A 12,105-nucleotide genomic window follows, 5' to 3' on the forward strand; every position below is an offset into this window, starting at 1 on the left:
AAACTTAAATATTATAATACTTCAATTTAATTTTGTATACTTTGACTATGCACGCTCTCAACATAAGTACATATTTAAAAGAATAAATACAGTCTTAAACGCACTTGGGATAAGTTCAATTTCTTAGAAAAGTCTTGAATCGAGTATTTTGGTATTAAATAAAGAATACTTGATATGAGAATATTGTACTTGACTTAAAAAGTTACGGGACGGGGGCAATTCTGACATCGATTGTACTTGATTTAATAAGGGAATACTTGATTTTTTTATCTAAGTGTGCTTAGTATAATGTGTGTGTAGTATGTATGAATATGCATCTTCGTGTAATTATACAATTATATATTCAATGCAAACACTTTGTTTCATATTCCATATAGTACGCAGATGCTGAGTATGTTTATATTATCAGTGACATTTAAAACCACTTGAGCAGCGAAGAACTGCAGACATGCAAATTCCCACGCTCGGGCTCTAAGCGCTCACATACTGAGTACTTCATGCGCATATACATAAAACTCTCTCACTTTATTTAATTTAGACATTAAGCTATACGCTAAGACTTTGAAAAATCAAAAATTCACTGTGAATCAAACGAGCAAACGAACACAAATCAGCGTGTATGTATAACGGGTGGAGTAAGTGTTTGTGGTTTAAAAATTTATTTTACACATGTTCTGCAAAAACAACAAATTTCTCATGCAAAGCATCCAACAGCAGAGGAGGAGCTGGCTCGAAGCTGTGACATGACATGAGAATATAGTATTTAAATGTGTTTTAATGTTTTCGTCAGATTATTTCATTTAATTAAGTTGTACTTGTCACTTGCATAATAACTTATAAGATATATAACTTAAAGTGCTAGGATGCTGAAGAAAATAATAATACATACAAATATATTCACATCCATCAGGCCGATTTTCCGATTTTCACTTTCGGCAAGACCTGTAGTAATTTCATTTCAGAAACATTTTGCATATTGAATTCTCTTTGAGTTGATGAAATAAAGTTCAATAAAATGAAATAATAAAGTTTTGAAGTACTTAGCAAAAATGCAATGTGAGAAAATAAAGTTTACGAAATCCTATAAAAGTGGAAATGAAAACCGGAACAGGCCTTATTATAATCTAAATAATTGATTATTTGACTGAGTTCTAAGTTTAAAACTTATACCAAAATACATAAAGAAGATAAACAAGAGGTTCATTAAACGCAGAAATCTATGCAGCGCACACAGGCCCAAATCGCGAATATTTTGGCATAGATCCTAAAAATTTAGCTATCCACTAAAATCTTGGCATATTTGATAAATATAGCAAGCAAAATATTTTGTCAAAATTTTTAGTTCATTTAACCACTTCTATGACCGCCCATACAAGACTACAATGCGGACACGTAATCTCATTTAAAAAGGAAATTGCCAAGCAAATTAAGATTAATAAATATTTTTGTTAATGTAAAATAGTCATAATTATTAAGTGAATATTGTTTTTTTTTCTTTTAAAAAACAAAATATCATTCCTGCCTCTAATCATTTCACGAATCAAAAAGTATTTTTTTTTTATCTCTGTTGGGTAAATATTTTTTTTAATTCTTCTGCTCATTTAAAAATACCTTTTAGTCACTAACATTAAAGAGCATACTTCAAAGAACAAAATGCAGTTTTTTTTACATTTTTTTTATTACAGTTTTAAAACTACACGTGTATTTTCATGAAAGTTCAACCTTTTGACGGGGAGTGTAAAAGAAGACGAACACTTTTCTTGAATTTTTTTTATTTTTGGACATAATAAAACAATACACATAAATGACAAATAACAAATGTTAAGAAAATCTTGTTTGGCTTATTCATTCTACATATCCTGACTTTCAATATCTATTATTTACAATAAACTATTCTTAAAAAGTGTGCAAATGGCAAGAACGCAAAGCAAACAGCTGACTAAACACCCGACTTTAAAGCCCGATAAAAATTGCATTGTTGCAGAAATAGCGAAAATAATTATTAATTATTCATAGATAAAGTATTTTATGTGCAATATTTCGCGAATTGGCCCAGCGTGCACCGTAGGAAGATTCATTGCTTTCACTCACATGATCCTATTTCTTATATCCGTATCTGTCCTATAAACTTGCGCAGGTTAAAGAAATGACCAAGAAGTTTTAGTAGATAACAAAAAAGACCAAGTAGAAAGTAATGATGAACACAAAATAATAAATATACTTATTGATGAAATTAGTCTGCCAAGCTTTGTTTCTCATGCGATCCCTAAGTTAACGTAGAGCTCGGAAGTAACCAACAATTAAACAGCTAACACTCTAAAGTAAAAGATACATTACATTAAAGGAATATATAAAAATGCATAGCAAACTCCTATACAAACATATAATTGCTTAATGTTCAGAGCTCGAAAATAACAGTTAACCGTTTTTAGACGCCGTATTAAAAAAATTAAGTTTGTTTAAAAAAAACGTGCGAAATAGACAGAAGGAGGCGTGGCAGACTTATAAAGTATATACATTCTTGATCAGCATCAATAGCCGAGTCGATATAGCAATGTCCGTCTGTTCGTCCGTCTGTGTGAAAACCTTGATCTTAAAAACTATAAAAGCTAGAGACACCAAACTTGGTATGTGGGATTCTCTATATTCCCGGCAGCTCAAGTTTGTTATATATACATATATGTATCATATATGGGAACGGTTCTTTTATTGACATCAGTTTAAGCTCTTTTAATACCCTGAGCCCATTGAAAATGGGCAAAAAAGGGTACAATGTGTTTGGCAGAATGTTTGTAACAGGCAGAAGAAGGCGTGGCAAACCCCATAAAGTATATAAATTCTTGATCAGCATCAATAGCCGAGTCGATATAGCAAGTGTTGGTAAAAGTAGTGCCAAATTAACTTACTGTCTAGCGTGCTTGACTGCTTCTTTGGCAACCGATGGAAGACTATGAAGAGCAGAGGTGCGCAGCGCCTATGTGCACGACACACATTTGTTTTTGTATTGCACATTAGGGTGGAATAAATTTCACGTTATTTTTATTTTCGAAAACGCTGTATCATCAATGGATGATACGATATAAAAGCAATATCTGTAAAAAAAAAAATCAATTTTTTTGGAGATCATCGTGAGGTGGCGCATGGACGTTCAATTTTAAGAAATCAGTAAATAACTCAAAAAATCCGACATAACTGTGATTTAACCCCAAAAGACTATGATTTAAAAATTAAATATTATTTTTCTTAGTTAGCCCTAACTGTTTGCTTTCTAAAACCATATCAACTGCGAAACTACGGGGACAACTAAAACAAATTTTGACGAGCATAATTAATTTTAAACATAAATAAAATGTTTATGTATAAGAAAAATTAAAAAAGTTTATACATGTTCCTATTCAAAATAGCAACTTAAGTTTTATTTTTGAGTAAAAAAAAAAACTCAAGTAATAATCAAAAATATAAAACTCAAGAAATAATCATTATTTTATGAGTCTAATTTTTTTTCTTCTTAAAAATAATGATAACAAAAATAACTATAAAAATATTAATACTTATTTCTTATTCGATTTTAACATTACTGTAAGTTTAAGTCGATTATGGAAAAAAAAAATTATTAATTTAAGTTGTGATGGACATATTCATATGGCCGCGTTCAAGCTACAGTATCCAAAAATTATCAAAACGAAAAAGCGCGCAAAATAACGAAAACTAAAAGCACTCGAAGTAAATAAATCGTTTTTTTTATGCAGGTAGAAGGGGGCGTGGCAGACCCCATAAAGTATATAGATTCTTGATCAGCATCAATAGCCGAGTCGATATAGCAAGTGTTGGTCAAAGTAGTGCCAAATTGCCCAAAGCAACAATAAAAAAGGTTAATTTTAAATGGAAATTTCAAAGATGTTTTAAAAATAAACCAGTTAAGTCCCCAAACTAATTTTCCGGCTAAATCCGTGATAAATCGCCCAAAATTTTTTTTTTTTCATTTTGAAACTTTCGTTATATATTTAAAATTCCTCTTATTTTTTTCTTGTTATATATTAAATGCAGAAAACTTACATGATTTGTTTCGATGAAAGAGCTTTTGCCATTGCCGATTAATTAACTTAAAAAAATATTTAAAAACAAAAGAAAAATCACTCGAAAAATTTTCATGCAATAGCAATACGAAATAAGCCATGAAGACAAAAAAGAATGTAAATATACTTTAAGAGTTCAAAATAAAATAAAATTTTCCTTTTTTATTAAAATTTACTTTTTGGCTAAAACATTAAGCCGTTTCTTGCTTTGCAAAATTTTCTGCCACTCACACTTATGTGAAAATTAATTTAAAAAAATTTAAAAAAAAATTTGTCCCGCATTGGCTTTCCTAGAAGGATTTGCACATTCAAATTATTTATCTTTCTTCAGATAAATTGGACGACGAGCCCGAGACGGACCGATTTAAGAGCAGCGTCGACGTCGTTTTATCGCCGCACTCGAAATCTGACTGCTTCTCTTTTTCGTTCACTTCACTTGCGAAGTCAGACAAGGAGATGCATGATACAAATAATACAAAGTTTATCTCCGCACTCGAAATCTGACTGCTTCTCTTTTTCGGTCACAAGGAGATGCATGATACAAATAATACAAAGTTGCGACAACAGCAGAAGTATGACAGAGAAAGAAAAATACAGATAGAAAAATAAACAGAAATTGTGTGCCTTCAAAAACCGTGGGGCTAAATACACATAATATATTTTTGTGCTCCAAATTCGAAAACATAATAAAATTTTATTTTCAATATTTTTTTTAAATAATTTTTAATTATTAAAATAAATTTATACAAAAAAAATCAAAATTAATAATAAAAGTTGAATTTACAATTTAAATTTCAATTTCAAATGTCTTTTAAGCCGAGGTAGCCAATTATTCATATATTTTGGTTTTTTTTCTTCAATTTTTATTATAAAAATTGACAAGTAATTCTTATTTTTGATTTTTATAATAAAAATTGTTTTGATTTTTAAATACAAATTTTAATATAATAATTATTTTTGATTTAATTATATAAAAAAATGTTACTAACTAAAGTAATTATTATATTTCAATTTGTATGCTCTCTGAGCATAACACTTCGTTTATCTTCGTTCTTGTTTTCAGTTGAGCTATTCTTGTTGCGCGTTTTGCCATGTTGAGAATGTTGACCTGTGGTTTGTCCAAAACTTGCAAAAAAATATTTTTTTGTAACTATCGTAACAAAATTTTTTAAGCATTAAACAATATGGCTTAAAAGATAAAAAAGATTAATATGCATATTTCTGACAAAAGAAAAATTATATTTTTTTTAATTTTTCAAGTAAAATAGGCACAGAAAATATTTTTAAACTTTAAGCGACAAACCTGCGTCAACCAGTGGGTCAATCACCCGTGTATACTTTCAGTTTTCTTTTAAATGCTTTCTAAATTTTCAAAATATCTGTACTGGCTTAAAAGATATGACTTTTGCAATGCAGAACGAGAAATGGCCCCACTGTGCGTAGTTGAAAAAAAATAATGGCTTTGAAAACAGCTGATAACACCAACTAGGCAACAGCCCAGTTCTGAATTTAACCAAACCGACTTATTTGGATAGATATGGGGCCCCAAACGACGAAAAACATTTTTTTTGTTCTACGGAAGAGTTTTTTTATAGAATTTTTTAAAATTTGTCTTTTTTTTCGAGCCGTTTTTTAGAGGTACGCCCACTTTTGTCATCATTACTCGAAAATGGCAAACAATTTTCAAAAGCTTTACTTTTCCTAAAAGCTAATGAACATAACTGTAATTCATCCATACACAGTCTTAGATTTAAGCAAGTAGCTTATGAGATATTATTGTTTAAATTAAGAAAGTGTTGTGTTTTTTTAAGCTTTTTTTACTTTAGAGTTCAAGGAAAACTGGAAAAAATAATTCTGAACTTCGGCTTAAATTTTTTTTAGCAAAGCCCAACATATTGTAGTGTATTCTCATATGCACATAGTGACACATTGTTGTAATGAACACATAACGCAATCACATAAACATTCTTGAAATATGATCGTCCACTTATGTACGGGACGATCAGGCGACCGCCGCACTGTGGGACATAAAGGGGTGGGGGCGGTATTTAAATCATTTTTTCGATGAAAGCGATTGTAAAAGTAATAAATGCTTTCGATAGAGAAATCTTCAAAGATTACAAATCCAAAAGATTTTTTAAATCAGGTAAAAATTGTGGGCGTGACAGTCTCTCAAAGACCCCTTTTTCAGTGCACGCCCAAATGCGAAATTTTTACAAAAAATGTCAACTTTAACTAAAACTGATTTTTGACAAGTTTTGTTTTTATGTTTTGTTTTTTATGTTTTTGGTTTCATCTGAAAAGTAGGTTCATTTTTTCACTTTTCACTTGTTTACTTTTTATTCAAGCAATGTTATAAAAGATCACTAAAATTATGCTATTTTTCAACTTTGATGGAATAGAACTAAAATTGGACTCATTTGGACTCCATCCCACTACTACAGGAGTCTTTGCTTTTCAATTCTCTAACGAAATTACCCCGGTCTTTCAGAAATCTGAAGCAACCTCGCAATTAACTAGTGTGAGAAAAGGAAGAGCGCAGTGCGATTACATATGTACGTTTTCGCTATGACAGGCACCAGATTTTAAAATTAAAAAAAAAATTTTTTTTGTTACAAGCGTAATAAAACTTTTTTATATGTTAAACAATGCTGTTTAAAGGTTAAAAAATATTAAAATTAATATTTCGGACAAAAAAAAAGATTTATTTTTTTAAATTTTACATGTAAAAATATGCACTGAAAATATTTTTCAACTTTGAAAGAAAACCCTGAATCAACCAGTGGGCCTATCAAGCAGTGCAAACACTCATTTTAAAGTTTTTTATCAAATGCGTTTTAAATTTTTGTAATATCTTTATTGGCTCAAAAGATATGATTTTTGTAGAGCAAAATCAAAGATTGTCCCACTGCGCGCCACATTGTAAAATTGCCGCGTCTGCATTCTGCCGCTAAGCGAGCCAGCGATTGCTTTATGTATGCATACACATTTGTAGTATATACATGCATACATATGAGGGGTACTATTTACATTTCGCGAATAGCAAATAATAACAAACAATTTTAAATGAAAATGGCTTTATTGTTGTTAAAATATTCCGCTTGATGATCAATACACTTTTGCATTCCTTCAAACCATTTCTCATAGCAGTTTTTTCGTCTATAAGTTTGGCTACGCTGCTGTTTGATTTTTTTTAACTGCTAAATATTTCAGTGACATATTTCATTTATATTTTTTTTGTATTTATGGCCTAAATCCCCTGTAAAATAAATCAATAAATTAAAAAAAAAATATATGCAATATGTCACCCAAATATATATTGCTACATTGGGGATAGTCCTGAAACAGATTCGGATTTGGTTTCGCCGATCAGCTGTTCACAGCTGCTCCACTCAAAATGTGTAGGGATGTGTGACAGCCGAAATAATAAAAAAAAAAACGGAACTCTATTTAAAATTAAAAAAAAATTAAAAGATTTTATTGATTTTTATTTTAAGCTACAAATAAAAGTTTTTTCACAACTTATATGTTAAAAACCAAAAAATTAAAGATAAGTTGAATATATCTTAAACCAAGTGGTGAATCAGCAAAATTTATAAATATTCTTATTCATACGAGACATCTCATGTCCTTCAAGGACCAATATTTAGGATCCTACTATTTTCTGTTATATTCCATTTAGTGATTTACATATTCTTTCTCTTATTCGTGAAATTAATAGGCATGTCAAATTAAGCTTAATAAACATATCGATGCGTATCGATAAAAAAAATTGCGTAAATGATAATAACAGTGAATTATCAACTGACATGAAATGTGAAATCGTGTTTTTGAGACTTTTCGGCATGCACAAAAAAAAACCAATTAACAATTTTCAGGCCGGAAGCCCATGTAGTTTTTGAAGAACCCGCAGAACACGACGACCAAGGCACGTGCCCATCTCTATTACTAACTAACCGAACATATTTATTGTACATTATACTTTATACTTGAGTAGTACAATACTACTAATTATAATAACCCAGTGGACCAAAGTGCGGACGTTGAGCGAGCATGTCGCAAAATGTTCGAAAATGAGCTTAGAATCGGACAAGTTGCGGACAACAAATGAGCGATGACTGAAGTTCCGCAAAACTCTCGTTTAAGAGCTGAAGAACGGTCGGTGAACGGATCATAAGCGAGCGAAAACTGGAGTTCCGGTTAACACTCGCCAGCAAGGTCATCAACGCGCAGGAAACGGACATGAACATGTTGCAACTCAACATTTTCGTTCTGTCGAGTGCGATGCTGCTTTGGGACGGTAAATAAATGACTTCGGCCTACAAAAATAAGTTTCTGGCCACGACACGACAGAAAATGTATTGACAACAATTGTTGTTGTTGTTGTTATGTTTTTGGTTGTGTCGTCCGTTGTGTTGCGTTCTCTATGCAGTTCTACATTTGTGTTCTTTCAAATTTTGGCAAGGAGAGCGAACACGTGTGCCGTATTTTGTGAAGAAAAAGTAAGTATTTAACAGAATTCTACTTATATGTTTTATATATTGGTGAAAGCATCAAAATATTAAGTTTTAGTTGTTGGGCTTGGCGTGCGTGGTTCACTTTTGATTTTTCACGTGCTGCGCCGCTGCGGAGCCTTAAGCAACAACAACAACAACTTAATAGTTTGAGAAGTCTTGCTATATTTATAACTTGTATGTACGTATTATACCCTTTGCTTTTTTGAGAATTAAAGGGCTACAATTTTATAACATCTAGTACATTAAATAGTTATTGTTCTTTTATATATATTCGCAGCGGCTTTAAACAAAAATTTGCGTTGGAAGATGGTGACTTCGATCGGACTACACAGATATTTTTCAAATACGCCCAGGACAGTGTGTCCAAATAAAGCAAAAAATTAAAAACAAACAATATAATTTAGATATAGTTATAGATTATAAAATGAATTTGTATTTTTAGCTTTAAATATAAAAATATATTCTTAATGGGGTTTTTTATGGGGAAAATAAACATAAAATTATTGCAAAATGTATTTTTTTCGAATTACAAATGATATCGTTGCCGAAACTGTTTCGATATTGTTTACGAGTCAAAAACAACATAATTTAAGATACGTTTTTAATATCATTAGCGTATCATATAATCAATTACTCCCGACTCGTTTTTAATATAAAAAGCGTCCGACAAAAGTATCGGGAAAGGCTCGCAAACGATATTTTTGTAAGCTATCGCGAACGAGCGTTTCGCTTCCACAAACTGAGCGAGAGGTGATTCGTTTTCCTAGCAGCATCTGAAGAACCACCTTGCGATTTATACTCAGCAAGCATATGCCTGGATAAAAACATAATTCATGATATAAATATATATATATGTCAAAACATTTTTTTTTTTTTTGACAACAGTACATGTTTTTGGCCTATCAATTTTAAAAGCGGTTCTTAATTCAGGAAAAAACATTTTGGCCTCTTTCCACACATGATAAAGATGTAAATCTGTTAGGATGCAATTATTTGAAGCTTAAACTTTCTGCTTAAGTTGTTTTTACTTGACTTCACTTCGCGGTACAAAAAATTTGTGCAAATTATTTAAGTACGTTAGTAATCTTATCTCGCTACGCCCATGGGCGCGGGACTACTTTTAGGCCACAAGGCACGCGCATTTTATAAGAATAGAAATAACATACACGTAGATCTCATTGTAAAAAAAAAAAATATGGAAAAATACCCAGCAGTTCCAGACCTCGAGGATAAGCTGTGGAATCCATGTGGATTTGTCCCTAATCGATAGGGAAACCTTGTGGAAGCCATTGTATGAAAAACGTTGTGGACTTTAACATTGTGAGTTCCTAGGAACGAGTACAGAGGAAACCTCCCTAGGCGGTTCCTAAGGGTTTCCTCACACAAAACGTGAGGGACTCCTAGTGGAACTCTGCCGAGAAATCCCTAAGCATTAAAGTGAAACAAATTTTAAGACTTTTTTTATGTTGTTTTTTAATTTTTTATTTTAGAATTTAAGACTACATGTATGATACTTTGGCGACGGGCGTATATTTATTTAATTTATTTTTATTCAGACTGTTCAGAGCGGGACTAAAACCCAGGAACCCAAACTGAATAGGTCTGCTTGTGTCAAGTCGGCGACTCTAACCATTACGCCACTCGGTCCAAAATTTCTCGCCTAACAATAATGTAGCAATTGACTCGAATTTTAAAGTGCGAACAAGCAGCGGCCAGTTGACGCTGGCAGAATTATTACAAAACTAACGACAAAACGTCAAGAAATGACAACAACATCATGGACAACTCTGGGGACAATCAAGCAAAGGGACATTTAGTTCTGCAGGGTAAAGATAGATTGACGAACATGATTTGCATACACACAACAAAATACGGTTAATTCACTTATTCTGTGGAGTCTAAGGATGTTAACGCCCTTTATTCATTGACCATTCAGCGTCAAATTAGAATTTAAATATTTATTGAACTATTAAGGGGAAACTACGGGGACAGCTAAAACATATTTTGACGAGCATAATTAATTTTAAACATAAATAAAATGTTTATGTATAAGGGAAATGAAAAAAGTTTATACATATCCCTATTCAAAATAGCAACTTAAGTTTTTTTTTGAGTAAAAAAATAAAACTCAAGTAATAATCAAAAATATAAAACTCAAGAAATAATCGTTATTTTATGAGTCTAATTTTTTATTTTCTTAAAAATAATGATAACTATAAAAATATTAATAAATACTTGTTTCTTATTCGCTTTTAACATTACTGTAAGTTTAAGTCGATTATGGAAAAAAAAATTATTAATTTAAGTTGTGATGGACATATTCATATGGCCGCGTTCAAGCTACAGTATCCAAAAATTATCAAAACGAAAAAGCGCGCAAAATAACTAAAACGAAAAGCACTCGAAGTAAGTAAATCGTTTTTTTATGCATTTTTTTAACGAATTTTTGTTTTCTTTTTTAAATTGTTCTTAAGTATCGGAACATTTATATTTTGGTAAATGTCTATTATATGACGAAAGTTTCAACTTAAAAAAAGAAACCCTCCCAAATAGAGGGCAACTTATCGTGAATTTAGCCGAAGAAATAAGTTAATGGACTCAACTATTCTATTTTTAAAAATTCTTTGAAATTTCCATACAGAATGAACTTCTATACCCTGTGCCCATTAAAATGGGCAAAAAGAGTATAATGTGCTCGGAGGAATGTTTGTAGCAGGCAGTATATAAATTCTTGATCAGCATCGATAGCCGAGACGCCAAACTTGGTAGGTAGATTCCTTGCAATATCAAGCAAATCAAGTGTGTTTCCGAATTCGGCCACGCCCGCTTTACCGCCCAAAAATCAACATAGAAAATGTCATAACCAAATTATAAGAACAATTTAAAAGCTAGAGTCACAAAACTTGGTTATAGGACCACTATAACATATAGCTGTCATAGGACCGATCGGGCGAAAGTCAAGTCTTAGTATGAAAAACTTTTTTATTTTATGAGACATCGTAACCAATCTGATAGAATATACATTTAAGTTAACTACATATTTTTAAAATTTTTCCATTCTTAGTTTTTGACATAGTAAGTACGGGGTCTCCGACAGTCGAGTATGCTCGACTGTAGCACCGGCCCACTAGTTTAATATATCTTAGCCAAACTGCATTTAAGTTTGTGTTATACATCCTGATTTGATTTGGATTCAGATCAGTTTCCTATATCATATAGCTGCCATAGGAATAATCAGTCGAAAATCAACTTTTATGCATACTTTTAGGTAATTGTATTGAAATAATAACTTTATTAATAACTTGGTTAAGTGATATTATAGATAATATTAATAGATAAAGTTAATTACCATAAAAACTGTATTATCTTAAAAACTGTGGGTGTGGTGGTTTTTCGCGATTTGCGGGGGAGGAAGGGGGCGTGTCAAAAATTTAAAACAAACTTGACCTGCGTGGGGTCTATAGAAATCTGTGGTATCTCTATCTCTTATAGTCTCTAAGATCTCTCACACG

This window comes from Drosophila innubila, chromosome X, assembly GCF_004354385.1.
Source record: "Drosophila innubila isolate TH190305 chromosome X, UK_Dinn_1.0, whole genome shotgun sequence".
Taxonomy (NCBI): domain Eukaryota; kingdom Metazoa; phylum Arthropoda; class Insecta; order Diptera; family Drosophilidae; genus Drosophila; species Drosophila innubila.